This window comes from Balaenoptera ricei, chromosome 15 (genome assembly GCF_028023285.1).
Source record: "Balaenoptera ricei isolate mBalRic1 chromosome 15, mBalRic1.hap2, whole genome shotgun sequence".
In the NCBI taxonomy this organism is placed as follows: domain Eukaryota; kingdom Metazoa; phylum Chordata; class Mammalia; order Artiodactyla; family Balaenopteridae; genus Balaenoptera; species Balaenoptera ricei.
Window position 1 is genome coordinate 18,595,102 of NC_082653.1, and position 22,553 is coordinate 18,617,654.

Genomic DNA, 22,553 nt, shown 5'->3' on the forward strand with positions numbered 1-22,553 from the left:
TGTTCCAGATCTGATATCCTCAGAGGTACAAATGACCCATCTGAGACAGAGGGCACTTGGAGGTCAGCTCTTTAAACTTTTCAGACTTCTCTGCCCATAAAAGATGCCAAAATAGGGGCCGGGGAGTAGAGGGAGTATTAGGGGCCTCAATTTTTGAGGTCAGAAAGACCTAGGTTCCTATCCTCTCAGGTTTGAGACAAGAATTAGAATTACAGTAAGTCCCCTACATACGAACAAGTTCCATTCTGAGAGGGCGTTCATAAGTCCAATTTGTTTGAAAGTCCAACAAAGTTAGCCTAGGTACCCAACTAACACAATCAGCTATATAGTACTGTACTGTAATAGGTTTATAATACTTTTCACACAAATAATACATTAAAAACAAAGAAAAATAAAGAAAAAAATTTTAATCTTACAGTACAGTATCTTGAAAAGTTCAGTACAGTACCAGCTACATCACTGCCACTTTTACGCTTGCTTCCGGACATCCTGGGCTTTAAATAAAGATATTGTACTACTGTACTCTATACAGTACTGTACAGTGAAGTACACAAAAGCATAACCACTTGTAGAGGATGCACACATGTGACAACGTACGCCAGACACGTGACTAACTTATGTGATTGGACATGCGAATGCAGGTTCACATCTTTGAAAGTTCGCAACTTGAAGGTTCGTATGTAGTAGATTTATTGTAGTTCCAATTGTACTGAGTTCTGACTACACTACTAGCTGTATAGTCTGGGCAGGTCAGCAACCTTTATCCACCACACCCTCAGATTTCCCCTCCGTAAAATGCAAATACCCCTGCAGCTGGGCAGAACGAATATCCTCAAGTGCAGAAACAGTAAGCCTAGGGGAGAGTCCTGGTGGCCCAAACAAGAACCAGCTACCGCTGAGAAAACCGGGGAGAACAGCGGAGCTCCCTGAGGGCGAAGGTCATTGCCAGATGCAAGTCCCAACATAAAATAGATCCCCCTACATGCGCAGCGCCATGATTCTTTGCACCCTTGTAAAGTGTCCGGTGAGCAGCAAGAGCTGGGGCTAACTTAGGGCCGTTATCCTCTGTTTCTTTTGAAGTAGAGCCCCTCATTTCTCAGAAGATCTCACAAAAATTTGCTTAATAGAAATCTAAGCTTGGAGAATTCTCAGGACTACAATGAACCCACTAGTTCCCTCCTCACCCGCGACCCCCAGGGCCCAGGAGAGACGCCAGCCCCGGCAGGACCCGGAGACCTTCAAGTTACTACACTTCCCAGAGGCCTCTGCGCAAAGAGAGGGGCCGGACAGCGGCTCGCTTCCCCCGCCTCCACAGTGCGGGATGTTTTAATCCCAGAGGTTTCGCCCTCGTGACGCTCGCCAAGGTCCCCACGGACCCGGAACAGCCCCCATCTAATCAGCCGGGAAGAAATAAGCGCAGCAAGACACTCTAGGAAAGGTAGTTTCCAAAAATATTTCTGGGAAACGGAGGGAGGCAGCGAGGTTTGCCAGCCAATTAAGAGCCGGGCTCCGGGCTTGTCACGTGACTCGCTCGGTCAGCTGTTTTGGGGCCTTGGCTTGGCTGCGGGAGGGGGTGTCCAGAGCTGTGGGCAAAGCTACTGCCACCGCCTGGACTGGCCTCCTCAGCCCCTGAGCCGTCCCCGCTGGCCAATCACAGCGCTGACCGCATATTTGCATATATTTGAACTTGGCGCTGGAGGATCTTGCAGTGCTCATCTCCTGCCTTGGCCTCTGCAGCAGCCAAACTGAGGCACTGGAGTTGCTTCAAAGCTTTAATGGATAAACCATTCATCAGCTGTTGGGTTCGCCTCATCTTTGGGGACCTTTTCTACTCTCTGTTCTCATTCGGCTACTGTGTCTTCACGCATGACCTTGTCGCCTCAGAAATTTAAGTCCTGGGACCCGTCTATTTCTCGTTATCGGCCGCCTCTAGTTTCATTTCTTTCCCTACCCAGCCTAAATCCTCAGAATCCTGTCCTGCCTCATGTGCTTCTGTAACAACCCCAGACCGTTGATTAATACGGTTAATCGCCTGCTTTGGGTTTGCTAGGTGCTTCTGGAGGGGGAAAGATACAACACCAACTTAACAGGTTGGTGCCACTGGGATCAAGATCTCAGATGTCAGCTAAACCCTAAGCTCCGTGGGATTGGGACAGCACTGGGAGGCCAAAAAAATAGAGGCGGAGAGTTTGCTGCTTAGACCTCTGGTGGGAGTACAAGGCTTTGCAAGGGCTATTTTTGTCGCATTCCACCTTATGTTTGTCCTATTAGAGCCTGAGAATGAAATGTAGAGCAAAGCAAAATATTAGTGATGAGAATATTCTAGAATGGCACGTTGGTGAGAAAGTATCAATAGAAGATCCTGTAAAGACTCAAACGAATGTTAAGTAACATGAAGAATGAAATGAGAAATAGCAAGAAAGCACGCAAAGATGCTAAATTGGTATAGTTAAAAGTTTTAAATAAACTCAGAGAGCAAGGCAAAGTCCTTTAAAAAGCATTATGATGGAAAGAGATTGTGTGTTTCTGATGGCCAGGCTTCCAGAAAGATTAAAAGATTATATCCAAAAATTCCTTTGAGAAGTGGCAGGTGTAAGAGGATCCTGGAAATCAGTAAGTAACCTGGCTTCAAAAATATAATTTTTAAAAAGGAGGTTTTTCGTGAGGGGAAAAGGAGATCCAAAACAAATATGTCTGGACATATCAGAGGCCCCTACTGTGTTGTATCTTAGAAGCAGAATCCCAAGTAGGCTGGGCTCCTGCTGTCATAAAAGCCATTAAGCAGGCTTTGGAGCCCCAGGGAGAGACCACACATGGCCTGAAACTTCTCAGGAAGTGTGCTGTCAAGCACTGGAGAGGAGATTTAGTTTGATTTTGTTCTCTTACAATGATTATGTGTTATTAATTTATATCTTTCTGTTCCTCTATAGCATAGGGTCCATTTGTTGTGTAAAAAATCTGTGAAATACCTTAAACCCTATCTAGTGTTTTCACATACCACATTGTATTTGATAAAGAAAAGCAGCAAACTTGTCTGTTAACTGGAAAGGGTATTGCTTTGAAAACAATCCAATTTATTACACATCTGTATATAAACCTTGCCACCTGATTCTAAATTTAAATACTTGCTGTTGGGGACTTCCCTAGTGGTCCAGTCGGTAAGGCTCTGCGCTCCCAATGCAGGGGGCCCGGGTTCAATCCCTGGTGGGGGAACTAGATCCCTTAGTTGCATGCCTCAACTAAGAGTTCACATGCCTCAACTAAGAAGTCCGCATGCCGCAACTAAAGATCCCGCATGCTGCAACTGAGACCCGGCGCAGCCAAAATAATAAATAAATAAAATTTTTAAAAAATAAGTAAATAAATACTTGCTGTTTACCAACAGGAAATTACAACTACATTTACATGTGTCTGTGGGGGAAATGCCTGCAGAGAATAACCACATCTTTATATGCAAAGCAAGTATCCGGAACCAAACAAAACAATTCTGGAATCCCAGGCTGGACATTAATATTTTAGGAGTAGAGCACAAGATCTCCAATAAACAAGAAAACCTACACGTTGTAGAAAACGAAATCACATAGAAATCAATTTTCCTTAAGGTAGAGCGATTCATCTCAGATTGTTTGTTCAGGACCAGTTTGGTTGGTTGTTTTCAATTCTTTGCACACCAATACTTTTGTAATAAGAGTTTATTTCTAGAAAAAATGAAATTATAATGAATTATAAAATACAAAATAGTGACCCCATTTTTTAGTGATTAGAGTCAACATACATAAAATCACTCTAAAATTGCTATAAGGGAATTCCCTGGCGGTCCAGTGGTTAATACTCCACACTCTCACTGCCGAGGGCCTGGGTTCAATCCCTGGTTGGGGATTTAAGATCCCACATCCCACAAGCCATTTGGTGCAGCAAAAAAAAAAAAAAGAAAGAAAGAAAAAAATTGCTATAAAAGTTTTGAAACAGTCTCAATTCTATATTTAATTCATGGAAGACCAGATAATCAACCCCCTTTGTCCAAGGACTATATTTTATATAGCACTGAGATAAAGCATCTAAAAATTGAGATCTTTCAAAAACATATCACTCTCTGGCTCAAACTTCCATTATTTTTATAAGACTGACTTTTATTGTCAGTATATGAATATACCACAATTTATTTACCCATTGTCCTGTTGACAGACATTTGAATTGTTTCCCATTTCTTATTATTACAAACAGTGTTGCGTGAACATTTTTGTAAATGCCTCCTCATGCACAAGTGCAAGAACCTAGGGTATAAACTCAAGTTATCCTATGTGATTCATATACCCATGAGTGAAATTGCTGGGTTGAACGATGTATGCATTTTCACTTTTAGATATTGCCTACTTGGTCTCCAAAGTGCTTGTACCAATTTACGTTTACTTCAGCAGTGTGGAAGAGTCCCCAGTTCTTCGTTTGATCACAAACATTTAAAATTGTCAGACTTTTTAATTATCCCAACCTGCTTGATATGAAATGGTACTTCATATGGTTTAGTTTGCATTTCCCTAGTTAATAATGAGGTTGAGCATCTTTTCATACATTTATTAGCCATTCTGGCTTCTTTTCTATGATTTACCTCTTTATCTTTTACTCATTTTTTTATTGAGTATTTTTAATTTTTGATTTATAAGTTATTTATATATTCTGGATTTGAATCCTTGGTCAATGATGTATGTTGCAAATATTTTTTCACAGTCTGCAGTTTGTCCTTTCATATTTTTAGTGATGTCGTTTGATACTCAGGCATTTTTTTATTTTAATGATGTTGACTTTATCAGCTTTATTCTTTATGGTTATGCTTTTTGTTATTTATTAAATCTTTGCTCTAAACAAAGATCATAATACATGCTCTCCTATTTTCTTCTAAAAGTTTTCTCTTCTTCCTGGGTTCTTGAATTCCACTTGGATTTTTGTATTTGGTCCAAGAAAGTGTTTCAGTTTTATTCTTTCCTATATGAATAACCAATTACTCATCTTCATTTTTGGAAAAATCTGTCCCTTCTCCACTGATCTGCAAAGCCACTTTGTTAAAGATGTCAGGTGTCCCTCTATGGCTGTGTTTCTGGGCTCTGTTTTCTGTTCCAGTGGTGTAGAGATCTACCCCTGATCCATTGTCACAATGTCTTAATTACCATACTTTATGGTAATTACTTATTTATTATAAAATACTTATTATAAAATAAGTCTTATTGTGTGCTAGAGTGAGTCCATCATCCTCTGCTTCTTTCTCATGTGTGTCTTACCTGTTTTTGTACATTGCCATTTACATTTTAGAATTGGCTTGTTGAGTTGCCAAAGAAACATGTCAGGATTTTTATTGTAATTGCCATAAAATCTATATATTCCCTTGGGGAATCTTTATGATACTAAGCGTTTCTGTCCAGGTTCACAATATGTTTTTCTCTTTATTTAGGTCATCTTTAAGATTCTTCTATCTTTTTAAAAATAATTCTTAATAAAGGTTTTAAACATCTTTTGTTAGATTTATCGAAAAGTACTTTACAATTTTTTAATGCTGTAAGTAACATCTTTTTTTAAATTATATTTTACAAATCTTTATGTCCGAATTATAGGAAAACAATTGAATCACCTTGCTAAGCTTTCATAGTTTTTCTAATAATCTGTTTGTAAATTATCTTGGCTTTTTCTATGTAGACAATCATGTAACCTGTGAATGATTGCATGAGAATGATGTGCAGTAGACTGAGTACCCACATCCTAGATGCCCACATTGCAGTCTCCTAAACCTGTGACTGTTATCTTACATGACAAAATGGACTTTGTAGATGTGACGAAATTAAGGGTCTTGAGATGGGGAGATTTTTCTGGATTATCACAAGGGTCCTTTTTTAAATTTTTTTTTTAATTATTTTATTTATTTATTTATTTATTTATGGCTGTGTTGGGTCTTCGTTTCTGTGCAAGGACTTTCTCTAGTTGCGGCAAGCGGGGGCCACTCTTCATCGCAGTGCGCGGGCCTCTCACTATCGTGGCCTCTCTTGTTGCGGAGCACAGGCTCCAGACGCGCAGGCTCAGCAGCTGTGACTCACGGGCCCAGCTGCTCCGCGGCACGTGGGATCCTCCCAGACCAGGGCTCGAGCCTGTGTCCCCTGCATTGGCAGGCAGACTCTCAACCACTGCGCCACCAGGGAAGCCCACAAGGGTCCTTTTAAGAGGCAGACAGAATTGTCATAGACAGTGAAGGCTATGTGATGACAAAGGCAGAGAGAGATGATGTGATGATGGAAGCAAGGGTTGGAGTGATGTGCTTTGGTGATGTCAGAAGGGGCCACAAGCCAAGGAACACAAGCCGTCTTTAGAAGCCAGAAAAGACAAGAAAACAGATCCTTCCCAAGAGCCTCTAGAAGGAACAAGCTCTGCCGACACCTCAGTCCCATGAGACTAATTTCAGACCTCCAGAAGTGTAAGAGAATAAATTTGTGTTGTTTTAAACCACTAAATTTGTGATAATTTGTTATAGCAGCAATAAGAAACTAACACAGGAATGCGTGGAAGATACACTTTTTGATACTTGTCTTGTCTGAACTTGTCTTAATTCTTCTCTCTAATTTTTGAGTTTGGCTCTAGAATTCTAGGCTGGAATCTTGTTCCCTCAGAACAAGATAGGGTTTTTTTCTCCCTTTATGATCTTTATATCATTTCTTTTTCTTGTCTTACTGTACTGGCCAGACTGTCCAAATGCAATGTTGAATAGAAAGATTTTATAGGACACCCTTATTATCTTCCTGATTTTTTTTAAGATTATATCCTGATTTTTTAATTCAAATGTATTTGACATATAATATTGTATAAGTTTAAGATGTACAATGTGTTGATTTGATAAGTCACCTTCCTGATTTTAAAGGGAATGTGTCTAATACTTCACCATTTAAGTATTTTATATGTATAAATTATTGGTAGAAAATTTTCATCAAGTTAAAGAAATTTCTTTCTTCTCCTAGTTGGCTAAGATTATTTTTAGCATAAATGAGTGCTGAATTTTACCAAATGCCTTTTCTGTGCCTATCAAGATAATCATGTAGATTTTCTCCTTTAAGCTATTGTTGTGATGATTTATAGTAATACTTTTTTTTTAAGTTGGACCAACTTTGCATTAATGAGGTAAGAACAGCTTGCTTCTGCTGTATTCACCTTGCTAAATATTAATTCAAAATTTCACAGCTATGTTTATGAGTCAACCTGGCTATAAATTCCTATCTTCGGCTGTCCTACTCTTGTTTTGGTTCAGGGTTTGATAGCCTAACAAATTGAGTCGGGGAGTGTTTCCTATCCTACTGTTTTGGTTGATTCTTTTCATTTTAGAACTTGAGCATTTACTTACAACTACAGAAGATAGAGATTTGATTCTCTTAAATTCCATGCACTCTTACCCACAAACATACTTTCAATGCCTTCATTCTTCCTATATAGTTGTTTTGTAATTTTTGGTTCCATCAATATTCAGGATTATGTAAATATTATATACTCATGAGCCACATTGTATATTACATTTACATACCCTTTCCTGTACAACTTTTGGTTTTCCCTGGAGTATATAAGTGGAATCTTGGTTGGTTGGTTGGTTGGTTTTGGCTTAGTTTTCTATGTGCCAATCAGTAATTCTTCCCGAAGCTGTTGCACAAAACTGTAAATCTCCTCTCCATGCACTTAAATATTAGGCAACAGTCAGTTGGATGTTTTTCATGGAGAAATCTCTCCTGGAGTTTTCTTGTTCTCTTGCTCCAAACTGGATTGTGCTGTGCCTGCTTTCTGCTGTTTTGGGGAAATTTCCCTCAACTAGCATCCTTTTTATTCCTTTTGTCTCTTTTCTGTCTTGGAATCCCCGTGTCCTGGTTTCCATGGTTTCCTCTTTCTTGATTTACTGTCTCATTTTTGGTGGAGCACAATTCTCTCATTTTGAGAAGGGATACACAGAAAATAAATTTTTTAAGGCCTCACTTGTTTGAGTTTATCTTAATTCTGTTCTCTCATTTGCTACTTTCATGGGCCTAGAATTCTAGATAGGAATTTTGTTCCGTCAGAATCTAGGTTTGTTGTCTTCTAATTTCAGTCTTACTGATGAGAGGACCAACACTGTTGTGATTCTCAGTTTTTTAGTATGTGTTGTTTTTCCTCTCTTATTGCTTGTATGATATCTCTGATGTTCTGAAATTTCGTAAAGATGTACTTTGGTGTAGGGTTTTTTCTCCCTCATTGCATTGGACTCTAAGGCTCTATTAATCTAGAAACTCATATCCCCAATTCAGAGAAATTTTCTTATAGTGTTTGTGTGTGAGAGAGAGAGACAGACGGTCAGAGAAAGAGAGAAAGGGAAACATTTGACATATACTGGGTTGACCAAAAGTTCGTTCAGGTTTTCTGTTAACATCTTACCGAAAACCCGAACGAACTTTTTGGCCAACCCAATATATAAGAATATGAGTAATGTTAGTTATGAAGCATCATAGTAAAATAAACACCCATGAACCCACCACCCAACTTAGGAAATAGGATATTATCAATACCTGGAACTTCCCTATGTGCCCTTTTTTTTTTTTTTTTAGTATTTATGGCTGCGTTGGGTCTTAGTTGCGGCACCCAGGATCTTCGTTGTGGCACATGGGATCCTCTGCTGTGGCGCGCGGGCTCCTCATTGTGGTGCACAGGCTTCTCTCTAGTTGTGGCGAGTGGGCTCCAGAGCATGTGGGCTCTGTAGTTGTGGCGTGTGGGCTCTCTGGTTGTGGCCCACGTGTTCAGGAGTTGTGGCGCATGGGCTTAGTTGCCCTGAGTCATGTGGGATCTTAGTTCCCTAACCAGGGCTCGAACCCACATCCCCTGCATTGGAAGGCGGATTCTTAACCACTGGACCACCAGGGAAGTCCCCCTTTGTGCTCTTTTCTGATCCCATGCCCTGCCTTCCAGGGCCACCCCTCATGCCCTAACACTCCACCAGCCACATAACCACTCTCATGACTTTTCTCCTAATTCACTTGCTTTTCTTTATTGTTTTACTATTCATGTATGTGTCACTAAACTGTACCTTGTTGACTGTTGCTTGCTTCTGAACATCGTAGAAATGGCATCACACACAGAAGCAGCACTCCTCTGTGGCTTGCATCTCCTTCCACGTTGTTCCTAAGAGTCATCTACGCACTTAGCTATAGTTTAGTATCGTTTCATTGCAGTGTAGCATTCCATTGTATGGAGATAGTACAATTTATTTAACTATTCTCCCAAGGATGGGCATTAAGTTATTTCCTTTTTTTTTTCCCTATCATGTCTACTAGTCTGGTCATTTCCTTCCCTCATTTTCTCTCTTCTCTGAAACTTACATCAGTCAATTGTTGAATCTTCTGGGCTAAGCCTTGAATTTTCTTAGCTCTTCTGTCCTGTTTGCTCTTTCTTTGTAGTTTTTTTCTACTCTCAGAATTTCTCAAATTATGCTGTAAATCATCTATTGGCTTTTTTTATTTCTGCTAAGATATTTTGAATTTTTTAAAGCTCTTATTCTCTCTAAGTTCCTTTTCTTTGTTTACTCCTATCTGTTTGTAGTATTCATAGATACAAATGTCATGGAAGGGGAAATTTCCCCCTTTCCCCTCTTGAGTTCTTTTGGCTGCTCTAATAGTTAAATTGACATAAGACAGATTAACAGGAGAAAAAAAAATTAATTTGTGATCACAGAGGTCTCATAGAAATTGGACCCTCAAAGTGACCAAAGCAGACTGTTTATATATCATTTTTAGACAAAGAAATACATAATTATTTGTGAGGATTTCATAAATCAGCGGGGCTTGTGCTTAAGGTAACAGACTAAAGAATAAATAATGAAGTTTGTTTATAGCTTTCTTCACCTTAAATTCCCTAATTCTGGTGATAAGGTTGGTTTCCTGGTTTGGAAAGATACTTTCATATGGGAGAATTATTTCCCACTTTCAGGGAGTTAGAGTGGGTTTTTCTATATAAATCATTTTTTTTTACCAGCTGTTTCTCAAGTAACCTTAATTGAAAATAATCAATATGCCATGGAGACATATTTTGAGACAGCCTGCCCTGGGTCCCAAAACAAACAAGGCTTAGAATTTTCTTGCAATTTTCTTTTGCTTTCTGCATTCCCTGTTTCCTCCTAGCGTGGTTGGTTGAGTGATTAACGGATTTATGCCTCTATCTTTCATGTTAGAAACTCCCCTTTCATGTCAAGGGATGCTTAGCTGTTGTCTCTGACATGAGTAAAGGCACCAAAATGCCGATTTTGAGTCCTGGGTGCATGGGTGGGGCTTGTCTGCACGTGGGCTTCACAGTAGGCTGATCAGTTGGGCACTCTTCACTGGGCAAACACCAAATGCTAATAGGTCTTTTCTCTTGGCCTAGTCAATTTCCGTAGAGAGGAATCTTCCATTCTTCCTCCCAGAGGATGTAAGCTGATCTACCATCATTCTGGCTGCTGGGCAGGGAAAGTGAGCGAGGCGTTCGCCACCCACCTCCAGGTAGGCTTTCACTGAATGCCCATTTTTAGTACAGTTCCCTGTTCTCAACTGTGCGTCGTGTCTCCGAGTCCAGAACCTCTTAGGTTTGACTTGCCCGTCGTCTTCCACTGCAGGGGAGGGCAGTCGTCTGGTTGTGTGGGGCAGGAGTGGAGGTCTGGGGATCTCCCTGTTCCTCAAACAGATGCACAGCCAAGACGCACTTCCTATTTTCAGTCCTACCCCTCCTCCCCATCTTCAGGGCTGTTCCAGTTGGAGTACTGTGGCAAGGAGTCCACCTGTTGCTTCTTACTGTGCCTGACCTCCCTTCTCAGGGTTAGATGTCAGCCTTCTCTGCTCTCCTAAATCAGTTACCACTGACTTTTCAGCTTTTCTTGTCATCTCTCCTCTGTTCCTGCGTCCTCTCCAACTCTCTTGGTCCTTGTGGATATATGCTTTTTCCCTGTTAATTTCTCTACTGTCATTCTGAGGCTTTGGGGACGAGGTGGAAAGAAATGCACGTGTTTTCAGCGTCACTGCCCCCACAATGCACAGGCGTTGGAATGTGGAAAGTCCCCGAGAGGAGGAACAGAGGAAACTGCAAGAAGTCTGCAGCAGCCTCCGGGTCTCAGAGCCTTGCCATGGCTGGCCAGATGCAGTTCTGTGGTGAGCAGAGAGGAGTTCTCTGCGCGTGTGTTCAGAACAGTGACACTTGTAAGGAGAACAGCAGAGGAGGGTGCTGTTGAAATGAGGAAAGGGAGTCAGGCTTGGCTGGAGCAAGCGAAAGTCTACTGGAAAAGCACTGATGGCCAAGATCCAGCTGCATCTCACCCACCCCATTCCCCCTGTTAGGAGAGTTAATCCCAGGGGAGGCAACGTTGCGCACTCTTGAGGGACAGCCCAGGGTCGCAAAGGTCACCAGCAGCCCCTCAGACTCAAGGGGTCCATGTGGCTATGACTCCGGTCCCTGAGGGTAACTTCATGAAGTGGGGAAAACAGCACATTTCTCATCCTCTGTCAGAGGGCTGTCCCCAAAAGCCAGGACTTGGGCAACAACAACACCGGCTACCTTGCTTCCAGCATGGGGTAGATAGCCACAGGCAGGAGAGCTGTGTCTCAAACACGATGCTAACTTGCCCTTGGCATCTAGCAAACCAAAGTCAGGTGGGGCGGGTTCTGAAAGGGAACAGAGCAGTAGTCACCTGTGCAGCCAGGGCTCCATGACCTGAGGTGGGGACTTTATTTCCCCCTCTAGGAGGGGAGCCGAGTAGTTCCACGTGCAGGTTCTGAGGGGCTGATCCCAGGACTTGGTGTGAGTGCTCACCCTTCCTTTCCGACCGTCAGTGCCCTGCAGCCCTCCTGAGACACTAACCCATGCCTGAGAGAGGCTGGAAAATAGGAGAAGGAAGAAGTATGCTCTGGGGTATTTTCAATACCACCAAGCAAGTCTTCCAGCTCTCAGCAGATACCGACTGGGTGTCCGACAGTTGAACTCAATTCTGACTATCTACCTAGAGTTAGCACCAGATGCCACAGGTTAAGGGCTCAGTCCCGCAAGACTGCCCCAAATTCAGATGTGATGCCAAAATTCGGCCTCTGTACACCAGTACTGAGTTCAATCTCGGAGACGGAGTTTTGAGTGAAGTAGAAAAGAATAGCTTTATTGCTTTGTCAGGCAAAGGGGGCCACAGTGGGCTAATATCCTCAAAACTGTGTGCTCTGACCTGGAGAGGGTAGTGAGGAGTTTTATCATAATGGTTGAAAGAGGAGGGCATGATCAGCTCATGGACATTCTTCTGATTGGTTGGTGGTGAGGTAATCGGGAGTCATCATCATCAACCTTCTGGTTCCAGCTGGTCTGGAGTCTACGTGCTTGTGGGCAGCATACAGTTAACTTCTTTCACCTGGTGGGGCTTTTAGTCTCTGCAAAACAGCTCAAAAATATTTTTATGTGCATCCCTTGAGGGGGAAGCAGGACCCCGCCCCAGGGCTGCACTATGTGCTTTGACTGCTCCTCCCTTGTCTCCACATCCCCTCCCTTCCCTGATTAGGGACTGTTTGAACCTGTCCTTTAGAACTCAGGGAAGGTCATGGAGGCTAAATGAAGCCTATTTCCTACAAACAAAACTCGGGGGACACAGAAAGGCTTTTGTGCCCAGGAGCCTCACGGGGTCCTTTTCGGTTTCAGGTGTAGTCCAGGTTGTCACCTCTTCTTCTGACCGACCGGCTATAAATTGGTTAGAACAGCTCACAAAGCTCAGGGAAACATTTACTTACATTTACCAGTTTATTAAAAGGGATATCACAAAGGATACAGATGAGCAGCCCACTGAAGAGGTCCACGGAGGTGAAGTCAGGAAGGGTCCTGAGCTCAGGAGCTTCTGTCTGTGGGTCTAGGGTGCACTACCCTCCCAGCAAGTGGGTGTGTTCACCAACCCAGAAGCTCATCAAATCTCCTTGTGCGAGAGTTTTTATGGAACTTGATCTGCAGCCCCCAACCCCTTCCCTTAGGTCAGGGGGTGGGGCTGAAATTTCCAATCTTGTCAATCACTCAGTCTTTCTAGTGACCAGCCCCTTCTTGAGGCTATGCAGCCCCCCCCCCATCATCTCATTAGCATAAACTCAGAAGTCCTAGAGAGGGCTTGTTGTGAATAACAAAAGATACTCCTATCCCTTAGGAAAGGGGTTTTAGGAGCTCGGCTCCGGGGGCCAGGGATGGAAACCAAGTATATTTCTCATCATACCACACATGCCAACACCGTATCCTCAGTGACAGCTGCTTCTGCTTTCTGAGGGGTGGCATGACTCCCATCAGTGAGGGAGTTATCCTCTACGCGCAGCCTTTCCCTCTCAGAGGTGGGTAAGGGAGGGGAAGGGAAAGTCTCCGAAGCAGATACCATTGGTGCTGTGCCCAGAGCCCCCAGGACTCCTGGACTGTTTTTATGCACACTAGGTCTCCTTGTGATGTCGCTCCCAGCAGCCTGCACCTGATCTCTTGGTAGAGAACCTAGGAAGGTGTGTCCCCCCACCCAACCCAGGACTGATGCCGAATCTGGCCTCTGTACCCCAACACCAAATTAAATCTCAAGAGACAGAGTTTTGGGTGAACTAGAAAAGAATAGCTTTATTGCTTTGCCAGGCAAAGGGGCTCACAGCGGGCTAATGCCCTCAAAACTGTGTGTCCCAACCCGGGGATTGGGGAGGGGGGAGGGTTGTGAGTTTTATAGTCAAGCGGCGGCGTTGCTGATAAGGATCCAGGTGCATGCAGGACCTGCATTCCTTCAGTCTAGAGATCTTCTGGCAACAGGTGGTCTCGTGATCTGTGGTTCTCGAGGTTATTGAACTGTGACCTTCTCTCTGGAACATCTTCCATTTGGTGAGGGTTTTAGTTCTGCAGAAGAGCTCAAAGATATTGTTATGCGTATCCCTTGAGGAGGAAGCAGGACCCTGCCCCAAGGCTGCAGTATTGTTTTTTGACTGCTCCTCCCTTATCTCCACATCCCCTCCCTTCCCTGATTAGCAACTGTTTGAACCTGCCCTTTGGAACTCAGAGAAGGGGACACAGAAAAGCTTTTGTGCCCAGGAGCCCCACAGGGTCCTGCCCAGTTTCAGGATTAGCCCTTAACAAATGACTGAAAACATGGGGGTATAGCTCTCCAGCTTTCTTGCTCCTTTATTTACTTACTTATTTATTTATTTATTTATTTATTTGGCTGCACCGGGTCTTAGTTGCGGCGCTCAGGATGTTAGTTGCCACGTGCAGGATCTTTAGTTGCGGCGTATATACGGAATCTAGTTCCCTGACCTAGGGATTGAACCCGGGCCCCCTGCATTGGGAGCGCAGAGCCTTAACCACTGGACCACCAGGGAAGTCCCTGTGGGGTTAATTTTAAAATGTCTCCAGAGTTCCCATGAGAGATTGCTCCAGGCCTGCCCCGCCTTAGGACTCTTCTTGCTCTCATATGTTTCCTTAGCCTCCTTTCTTCCCAGGTCTCACTTCCCCACTCACCCCCCAACCAGTTTTTTTTCTGGGAACACTTCTTTTTTTTAATTTAATTTAATTTTAGTTATATTTATTTTTGGCTGCATTGGGTCTTCGTTGCTGCACGCGGGGGCTACTCTTCATTGCAGTGCGCGGGCTTCTCACTGCGGTGGCTTCTCATGTTGCAGAGCACGGGCTCTAGGCGTGCAGGCTTCAGTAGTTGTGGCGCACGGGCTTAGTTGCTCCGTGGCGTGTGGGATCTTCCCGGACCAGGGATTGAACCCGTGTCCCCTGCACTGGAAGGCAGATTCTTAACCACTGCACCACCAGGGAAGCCCTCTGGGAACACTTCTTAAATAAATAATTTTTACATGAATCCTCTTCTTCAAGTCTCTGCTCCTGGAAACTCAATCTAAGACAGCCTCATCTTTCACAGTCCTTGCTGGTTCTTGGCTACTGCAGAGTGGGACAGAGTGGGCAGCCCTTTGTTTATAAAGCACTGTAAACATGCTGCAGGTGTGAAAGGTAGACCCTGAGATGAGGAAAGGGTGGAGACTTAAATTGTTTTTTCAAATCAAAGGGAGAGAATTGGGCTTCTGAAGGGAACCTGGAGGGGTAAGAAGAGGCAGAAGCTGGGAGTTTGAGGTGGAGAAGGGGCTGAGCCACAGGACAGTATAAAATGTCTCTGTTGCACCAAACCTTCAGTAAGGACTGCTACTCATACAGACACTGTGTGGGCGTGATGTTTGGGGTAAGGCTGCTTGGGACGCGATGCTGCAGTGCAGACCAGAAGGGCAGGATGAGAAGGCAAGACGGTCCTGAAACTGAGCTCATTCAGTGGAAGCAGGGGTTCTGAGCCAGAGAAAACATAATCCACCACACGTGCACTGCGCGCGCGCGCGCGCGCACACACACACACACACACACACACACACACACACACACACACCAGTCCACCAAGAGGCGAAAGGGATAAGATTCCTCCTCTGAGATCTGAGTTATGCATGAAAAGGACAAACTTGAAATAACTGAAGGATAAGTTCTAAAGTCATTGCAAGAATATCCAAAGGCAGCTACAGCATTGCAACAGCAGTTCCCAGTGAAAATCGATAAGTTGACTCCCACAGAAAACAGGAGTTCATGGAAGGTGGGGGAGGCAATGTCATCCAAACCCACCACAAGGGTCTTGCAACATGGCACCACCACCCCGCGTGACCTGAGCTCTTTCCCTGCAAGCCCAGCCCACGACAGAGTCAGGCAGCCCTCCTCCCTCTGCCCTGCTCACCCAGGGGCTCAGCAGCCAGTGCCAAGAGCCCTGCCCCTTCCCTGCCTCCCTCTCCTCCACCCTGCTGCCAGCTTCCTCTCCCTGTGTGCCAGGGTCTCAGCGGTGGGTGTGCCAGGGTGAATGAGGTCTAATGTGGTCAGGGAGCTGGGGACCCACCTCTCAATCCACTCCCATCTCTGACTCTTTCCCCTTTTAAGTCTTTATTCCACAAACATTTATTCACCACGTGCAACTCACCGGGAACTGCTGTCTTTGTTCTGTCTCCATCCCTGTTCCTGTCTCTTTTTTACTCTCTCTCCCTGACTCCATTCCTGACTCTTTTTTTCCTTCTTTCCTCTCTTTCTCTCTCCACCTTTCTCCCCTTCCCTCTCTCTATCGCTTCTCCCAGTCCTGGCCCCTTTGAATTAAATTGTCCTGAATCTCTGAAGACAGATGACACAGCACATTTGACAGTGCCCACAGTAACTGACAAGTCACAAAGCAGTTTGTGGTAACAAGTCCTTATTTTTGTTGTTGTTGTTTTTAGGAATAACCGTGTAACAAATGTGATTTTAGATCTTTATCTATGTCTCTGATTAATTCCTTCAAGAGCGCTCCCTAGGAAGAGTATTTTTAGGTCAAAGGGTACAGGCATTTTTAAGGCTTGTGATATAATTGGAAAATTGCTTTTTCAGGAATATTGCACGTGTAACTGGACTTCTTTAAGTTCATACCAACCTCAGATTTAAGATGGGGTCACACATGTTTCTCCAGGGTCCTTGAAGACACTCATGTTCTGGAATATCTCAGTGGATTGGTTGGTTTGCAGAGGACATGCCCAATCCCCTTTCTGCACACTTAAATATTCATTTGTTGATTTGTTCAACACACACTTACATCAAGCATGTGCCATGTGCTAGTAATGACCCTGGACTAAACTTTGGTGATTTTTTTTTGTCGTTTTTTTTTTTTTTGGCCACACAGCATGGCATGTGGGATCTTAGTTCCCCGAGAAGATATCGAACCCATGCCTCCTGCAGTGGAAGCTCAAAGTCTTAACCGCTGGACCTCCAGGGAAGTCCCCTAGACTTTGGTGATTGAGAGTTTTGCCAGAATCATGGGTGACTCCTTCCTTCAGACTAGGCTCAATTCTGGCATTTGGTATTTTTAAAATCAACAATGAGAATTTTCTTACAGTGCGAGACAGAGCGTGATCAAAGATCATTTGACCAACCATTATTTTCCTACCCAGACAGTCATAAACAACATTCAGCTCTCACCCACACTGCCTTCAGACTTTATTGGTCAAGACTTCTCCTTTTTTCAAACATCAAAACAGCTTTGGATGTCCTATAATTTTTAATCACTGCTTGCTATAGACTGAATGTTTGTGTCCCTCCCCAAATTCATGTGTTGAAACCCAATCCCCAATATGATGGTATGAGGAGGTGGGACCTTTGGGAGGTGATTAAGTCATGAAGGTGGAGCCTTTATCAATGTGATTAGTGCCCTCATAAAAGAGACCCCAGGGAATTCTCTGGCGGTCCAGTGGTTAGGACTCCACACTTTAACTGCTGAGGACCTGGGTTCAATTCCTGGTTGGGGAACTAAGATCCCACAAACCATGTGGCATGGCCAAAATTAAAAATGATAACAGAAATAAATAATAAAGGAGACCCCAGAGAGTTCCCTCACCCCTTCCTCCATGTGAGGACACAATTAGAAGAAGGTTATCTATGAACCAGGAAACAGACCTTCACCGAACACCAAATCTACCAAGTACCTTGATCTTGGACTTCCCAGCCTCCAGAACTGTGAGAAATAAATATATGTTGTTTGTAAACCACCTCCTCTATGGTAATTTGTTATGGCAGCCCAAACAGACTAAGACACTGCTTCAAAGAAGGGAGGTGTTTTGCCCCCTTTATTTCCTCCCCTAGGGTAGAATTCATGGGTCATGATCCCCATCCATATTCTTTTCCCTTTTTTGAGGTAGGTTCAATGGCTGGCCTCGCTCTGTTATCCAACGGGTACATGAAAATACCAAGCATTATATATTCAACTTGTTGCAAACTATGCTCACATGCTCACAGATTCATAGATCTTGGTGCAACTTGCTCACTAATCACAAATTTTAGCTATTCAGTGAGTGTCAATGGGTGTTTTTATGTTTCCAAAGAGGAATTCAACTAAAGATCTCCCAGAACGTTTAGATGCACTTAGAAGCTTAACAGTGCATGTTAATCAGATAATCACAATACAATATGATAAAAGCTTTTCTGAAGTTGTACTATATGGGAGGTAGGATTTGAGGGGGGACCCAGAGGATAAGTCCAAAACACAACAAGCAAGGGCGAAAGACCTTATTAACTGTGTATCAGTCAGCCACTGCTGCATAACAAACATAATAATAAATAATCTCAGTGTCAAGCAACAATACATACAGTATTAGTAAGTTTCTCACTCAGGTGACTGGAGGTTTGCTGGGCATTGACCTTGATCTTGTCCGGGCTTACATGAGCATGGCTCTAAGCCATGGATTTGGTTCAGGTCTATTCCATGCATTTTGGACCTCATGTGTACTAATATCCCATTGGCCAAAGTAGGTCATATGGCAAAGCTGACAATCAAGGTGCAAGGAAATACATTCCTCCCATGGAGGTGTAGTGAGAAGCAATGAATATCTGCTGAATAATCATCTAATCTACCACAAGCAAGATCTTATAGAACCAAGGGATGTTGTTCTAGGGAAAAGTAATAGGAACGAGTAGAGAGGAACCACATCAGGAAAGACAGGAGGACACAAGGATGTGTGAGACATTTTGGGAATTGTGGGTGTTTTGAAGGACAGAAGCCCAGGACACTTGTGAAAGATGTTGAGTATGTGTAGGAAGCTAAGTCAAAAGAGGGAGACAGGAGCCAGTATTTCAGGGTTGGAGGAAACCTAAAAGATCTGGATAGACTGGGGCAAGATAAGATGCCTACCTTCCCTTTTGGATTTTCAGGGGCTCCTGCTCTGTCTCCTGAAGTCTCTACTTCCTGGATGGGGGGAACCTTCCATCAATCCTCTGTGCTCTCTAGGCAACCAATATTACCTTCTCTTCACCATCCAAGTGAAGAACTGCATTAATTCTCCTTTTCCTCATCACCTCCCATGCCCAGCATAGCATCTAGTAAATGTTTATTATATATACCCCAGAATATGTGAACAACTGGGAATTCTTTTTTCAAAATTACTTTTTTCTATTAAGGCATACTTATTGAAAGAATGGCACAAATGGTGAATAGGAAAGATGCATAGCCTGTTGGCAGAAATATCCACCCTCACACTTCAATCAATAGCCTTTCAGATTACATGCAATGTAATTACATAACTAGAATCATATATTGTTATCTTTAACCAGCTTTTTTATATCAACTCAAAACATAAACCTATCACATCCTTTTTAATGGCTGCATTGTATTTTATTATATGTCTATAACATCATTTATTCAATCTCTTAATTTTCACTGCTAGAAATGATATTCTGAAAAATATACTTTTAAATATATATCTACCTACTGGTCTAGTTATTTGTCTAAGCATAAATTGCTAGAAGTAGAATAGTTTGTTGAAATGCATACCCACTTAAACTTTTCATACATATTGCCAAGTTGCCTGCCAGAATGGTTGTATCAACATGCATTCCTATCATTGAGGTCTGAAAGTAGCTTTTCCTCACATACTTGACATCACTGGGTATTACACACATAGCTAATGTAAACACTTTTATTTCATTGTTATTATAATGGAATAATGGCATTTTTATGTCTTTGTGAAAAAAAAATATTTTTTGAACTGGAATTCTCCCAGCAGACTCATCAACAAATGTGAGAGTAGAACACAGATATTTTAAGAAAGAGGACTTATTAAAGATAGAAATGGAAATTAATAAATTAGAAAGCAAAAAAAAATAGAGTTGATAAAACTAAGAGCTGGTTCTTTTAAAAAGGAGGGGGTAAAACAGAAGAAGAAAAATTTAGAACTATCAAGCATGAGCAAAAAAATAGGGGATAAAACACAAAAAAAAACCCCACAATGCCAAGTATAAGGAATAGGGTCTTTACTTCCACATATAAAGAACTAAAAATTATTAGAAAATTCTATGTTAAAATTTATGTTACTATGTCTAAAAATTTATCTGAAATGGTTTTCTTGAAAATATAAGTTCCTAAAATTGATTCTAAAGAACCAAAACCCCTTGATAAAATGGAAAAGGTTGTAAATAATCTAAGCCCACAAGCAACAGCACCCAGATGGCTTTATGAATGAGTTCTAGGAAATCTTATTTTAAAATACCATTTCTGTCATTTTAGCTAGATATTTAAGCTAGCATAGGAAAAGATGTAATTTATCATACAAAAATGAGTGTGTTTTATAATACAAAAGTCTAAATAGGCATTTATAGACATGAAAGTCTTAAATAAAATATTAGTAAGTTATACCCAGCAGTATATTAAAAGAATTGTGCATCAGGATCACGTAGTGTTTATTCCAGGAAGAATGATTGGTTCAACATTAAATAATGTGTGTTGAATCAAGCATTCTGTAATACATCAGATGGTGAAAGGAAAAAAGCCTATGATCATCTCAATATATGCCAAAAATGCATTAATTAAGATGTGACATCTATTTCAGATAATGATAATGACAATAATGACAACAATGACGGTAAATATCTTAGTAAGCAAAGAACGGGAGGGCCAAGGATACACTTTTTTTTTATATATCAGAAGCCACAGCAGCAAACTTAATGGTAAAACATCAAACATTGTTTCCATTAAATGAGGTGCTAACTATTATTGCTACTAATCAAAATGTTTCTGAAGTCTCAGAACAATGTCATTAGTTAAGAAAAAGAAATAAAAGAGATCGATATTAAAATAAATAGCCAATTATCTTTATGTCCAGACTATACTCTTTTCATTCTAGGAAATCCATGAAATCCAACTGAAAATATTACTGAAACTAATATGAGAAGTCAATAAAGTGGTTCAATATAAGAAATACAAAAAAAAAAAAAAAAGAAAGAAATACATGGACAAATCTATGACTTTCTTCTATACTACCAATAACCAGTGAGTAAATGTAATGATAAACAATTCCATTCATGGGGCTTCCCTGGTGGTGCAGGGAATCCGCCTGCCAATGCAGGGGAGACGGGTTCGAGCTCTGGTCTGGGAAGATCCCACATGCCATGGAGCAACTAAGCCCGTGCACCACAACTACTGAGCCTGCGCTCCAGAGCCCATGAGCCACAACTACTGAGCCTGTGTGCCACAACTACTGAAGCCCACATGCCTAGAGCCTGTGCTCCGCAACAAGAGAAGCCACCACAATGAGAAGCCCATGCACCGCAACAAAGAGTAGCCCCCGCTCACCGCAGCTAGAGAAAGCCTGCGCAGCAACGAAGACCCAGCGCAGCCAAAAATAAATAAATAAAATAAATTTTTAAAAGATTCCATTCATAATTGCAACAATAACTGTAGAATACCTGTACATATGATTATGACCAAAAATATATGGCTTACATGAGGAAAATGATAAAATATTTCTAAGAAAAACTTTAAAAGTTGGAGATACCACATTTCATGATATAAAGATATTAGCTTTCACTGAATTATTTTATGAATTTAATACAGTTTTGATGAAGATTGCTATGGGATTATATTTGGAGCTTGAAAGATTGATTCTAAAGTTGTCTGGAAGAAGGTATGCATGAAGCCAAGAAATTCTGCAGGAGCTCATGGCCACACAGAATAAAGACTACATTTCCCATTCTCCCTTGCAGCTAGATGTGTTCATGTGACTAAGTTTTGACCAATGAGCGTGTTATTTTGCTGCATCCAGAAATCTTCAAGAGACTGCTTACATGCATCCTTTCCCCTTCTCTAACCCCTTTGTCTTTCCTGCTGCTTGGGACGTGAAGTCTGAGGATAAGTCTGGGTAGACTGGACTTTGAGGATGAAGGTCACATGCTAGTTACGGCAGAGCAGAAAACTGGAAGGAGCCTGGGTTCCAGAGGTTTTTATGATAGAGAAAAACCACATCAGCTCCAGATTGCCTACATCTGGACCTTAACATGAGGGAAGAATGAGACTATCTTATTTAAGCCATTGTTATTTTGTGTTTTGTTCATTCACAGGTGAATCTAATCCTATCAAAATAAACTTTCATATTCCCCTCATGCTTATATAATTATATTCAGACTTATTTAAGACACATACACAAGTATTATACAGTAAGTCCCCTACATACGAACGAGTTCCGTTCCCAGAGTGCATTCATAAGTCCGATTTGTTCGTTAAGTCCAACAAAGTTAGCTTACAAACCCAACTAACACAACCGGCTATATAGAACTGTACTGTAATAGGTTTATAATACTTTTCACACAAATAATACATTTTTTAAAACCCCCAAAAATAAAACATTTTTAATCTTACAGTACAGTACCTTGAAAAGTACAGTAGTACAGTACAACAGCTGGCATACAGAGGTTGGCATCGAGTGAACAGGCAAGAAGAGTTACTGATTGGAGGAGGGAGAGGAGGTGGGAGATGGTAGAGCTGAAGGATGGTCAACAATAGGAGATGGAGGGCAAGCTGCAATTTCACTCACGCCTGACGTTGATGGCTTAGGTTCTGGTTCCTTGCTGGATTCAATTCTGTCTACCCTCTTGAAAAAATAATCCAGTGATGTCTGGGTAGTAGCTCTTTTTTTCTCATCATAGATGACAACGGTAGCACTGGATTGCATTCTGAATGGCTGCTGCGA

At 42.2% G+C, this 22,553-nt stretch overlaps 1 long non-coding RNA gene across 1 annotated transcript in view; it reads left to right on the plus strand.

Annotated features, from left to right (window-relative positions):
* Positions 1 to 1,308: 1,308 nt before the first annotated feature.
* The window catches only part of LOC132349602 (uncharacterized), a 57,668-nt gene continuing 36,423 nt past the window's right edge, over positions 1,309 to 22,553 (plus strand). Inside the window, exons 1-2 of the long non-coding RNA XR_009497711.1 lie at positions 1,309 to 1,438; positions 10,402 to 10,517. This is a non-coding gene — a long non-coding RNA (uncharacterized LOC132349602). The remainder of the gene's footprint in view (positions 1,439 to 10,401; positions 10,518 to 22,553) is intronic.